The 3,136-nt window shown below is 43.5% G+C and overlaps 1 pseudogene; it reads right to left on the minus strand.

Moving 5' to 3' along the window:
- Positions 1-218: 218 nt before the first annotated feature.
- LOC101037513 (small ribosomal subunit protein uS7m pseudogene) lies at positions 219-2,424 on the minus strand (annotated as a pseudogene).
- Positions 2,425-3,136: the final 712 nt, after the last annotated feature.

Consider the following 3,136-nt stretch of genomic DNA (forward strand, 5'->3'; position numbering starts at 1 on the left):
ACGTGCCCTCTCTTTACAAAAAGATGGGTACAGAGAGAGCAAATTTTAGCCTCAAAGAAAGAAAGATTACCAGGCAATAATCATGCTGCTCCATCCTTCTCATGAGGCCTGCCAATCCCTAAAAAGGAACTACATTCTTAACCCACAGGTATTTTTCAAAGTGACAGTGGCTCACACTATTTCTTGCAGCGGAGGGCCCTGGGCTCCTTCTGGAACCTCTACCACCAGCCGTGGTGGGCCAAGGTTGGCCTTGGCCATCTTGTGCATGTCATGCTTCCTCTTGATCATGGGGCCCTGGCTGTAAAAAGCCTCCAGCAGCCCATGTGACAGCTTCTCTGGCTGGCGTCAGCATCCCTTGGTGCCACTTAGTGATCATCCACTTTATGGCCAGGAAGTAGTGATATTGGTAGAGTAAGGATACAGGGACCCAGGAGAAATGGCCTCCCTTGAGGATGGGTACCAGCCCAATCACAGGCTCACAGTTTTTCACTCCCTAGTGGAAGATGGTGTAGGAGAGGGGTTCCTAACCCCCAGGCCATGGACCCGTGATAAGTTTCATGGCCTGTTAGAAACCAGGTCACCAGCAGGAGGTGAGTGGCAAGCAAGCAAGGTGAGCAACCAGCATTACTGCCTGAGCTCTGCCTCCTGTCAGATCAGCAGCAGCGTTAGATTCTCCCAGGTGCACGATCCCTATTGTGAACTGCACATGCGGGGATCTAGGTTGCACACTCCTTATGAGAATCCAATGCCTGATGAAATCTTCAATCCCCTTCATCCCTCCTCCCATCAACCCCCTCTCCCGTGCCTGTGGAAACCAGTTTCTGAAAGGTTGGGGACCCACTGGTATAGGGGTTGCATTCAATGGTTAGCTGTTCCCCTGCAGAAGCATCATGGTACTTCTCAAACTGCTGCCTTTTCATAAATTCCAGAATCTGAGTCACGCGGGATCTGGGCTAGTACTTTGTTTTCCCCTTCATCATCGTGGTGTCAAATTTACTGATTACGGGGTCTTTGAACACAGAGCTTGTTATTGTTATTGGAGCAGCTTTGATGAGCTGAGTCTCCTTGAGCTCCTGATGATACTTCTCCTCAGTTACTTCAGCCACTGGCTTGCCATAATGTTTCTTATCAATCTGGGGATCTCTGAATTCAGGACTGTAGCAGCTCCACCTCACCTGATTTAGCCCTGCAAGCTGGAAGACAGCCCACAGCGCACCCAGCGCCAGGCTTGCCCCCTTACACACTTTCCAAAGCACAACCTAGTTTATTAATTCAACCATTTATTCACGCATTCACTCGTTTATTTAATAGCATGTAATATAAACACACTGTGTGCCAGGAACAGATTATTTTATTTCCCTCTTTAAATTCCTTTAACAGTGCCTTGACTCCTTGTTATTTGTGCTTATGTACATTCTGTGTTCCTGCCTCTACCTCCTGCCCATTCCCTTGATAAACTGCTACATGTTCTTCATAACCCAGCTCAAATTTCTCCTTATTCCTTAATTAAACTCTGCCCAGCACTGGGGATCTATAGCAATAAACAAACCTGACAGATATCCCTGCTCTCACAGAATTTACATGAGGGAAACAGACAATAAATAATTGAACAAGATCTTCAGATTGTGATAGGCGCTGTGATAAAAAAGCAATGTAATACAATAGGGAGAGAGAATGAAAGGAGAGAGTGTGCACATGTGTGTATATGTGTGTGTGTGTGTGTGTGTGTGTGTGTGTGTGTGTGTGTTTGCAGGGTAGGAGTATAATTTAAATAGGGCGGTTGGTGAGATAAATCTTTTCTGATGAGGTGGCACTCGAGCTGAGTCCTGAATGGAGTGAGCCGTGTAGCAATCTGGAAGAAGAGCGCCCTTGGGCAAGGGAAGAGGCCGTGCTAAGGCGCTGTGATGGAAGCACCTCAGAGAGCTGGAGGGGCATCATGGAACTTGGAAGCCATTCAGTGAAAGGAAGCACAGCAAGTCTCTGTGACACCACTCTCGGTTTTGCATAGCAGCATCAGGCACTCATTTCCCTCTGCTCAGATAGTGCCTGATATTAAATTGTACTATTATGACATGGTATATGGTTGCTGTTATTTATGTCTAACTGCTAACACTGCACACCCTGAAGGGCGGGGACCATTTTGTACTTTTTTTTTTTTTTTTTTTTTTTTTTTACCTCCAGGGCCCATCCCTGTGCTTGGCAGGTACTTGGACCTTTGCTAAATGGGTGAGTCAGAGGTCCTCAGATTCTCTCTTATGCTTGAGTCACCTGATTGGGTTTCTTGGTTCTTACTGCTCCCAGTATTCTTCTGGAGTAGGGCTTTCATCACTTCACCCTCTTAGCGCTCTGTACTGATGTTTGACCAGCTTTGGCAACTTCCCTCCTGAAACTTTGAGTCTTGGACATTCCTGTGTTGATTTCCATTCGCGACCCCTCTACTCCTCTTCAGATTTCTTATGTGTCACAGTGATAAGAATGGCCTGGGTGGGCTTTGCCTCTGAGGGGCTCCACATGATGGGGCTGTGGAAAGGCTCATACTGAGCAGTAATAAAGGAGGATAAATGCATAAGGCAGGGACAGAATATGAAGGACTGCGAGTTGAATGATAATAAAAATATTGGCAATTGACTGTTATTGTTTACAAAAGTCATGCTGAGATTCTACTTCTAAGATTTTACAAATACTTCACTCTTTATTATCATAACCCTTTTTGTGCTAGAGTGAATGTTTTAAATCTTAGCTTAATTTTCGATAACCAAAATGTCACATATGCATATATTATAATATGGTTTTATAAGATATCAGAGCCTGAAAATAGATTACATCATAAAATTAGACAATGAATCTCTCTCTTTCTTAAAGCAGAGTGGAAGTTTGTTTGTTTGTTTGTTTTTAGATAAGAATCTCAAAAATTGCAAATACAGGTGTGAATCACTAGCAAACAAAAAAGCTTTTAAATTGTTGAAATAGGTTTTTTTCATGAATATGAGCAAGGTTTATGTAGCTTATTATAAAACAACTTTTGGGTTTCTTATGTAAAATCTACTTACTGTAATTTCATACATAATTATAAATTTGGTATCTATTTCATTAAGTCACAGCAGATTAAAAGTAATAAATTAACAGAGCAGGAAAG

The sequence above is a fragment of the Saimiri boliviensis genome, chromosome 7 (assembly GCF_048565385.1).
Source record: "Saimiri boliviensis isolate mSaiBol1 chromosome 7, mSaiBol1.pri, whole genome shotgun sequence".
NCBI classification, from domain to species: domain Eukaryota; kingdom Metazoa; phylum Chordata; class Mammalia; order Primates; family Cebidae; genus Saimiri; species Saimiri boliviensis.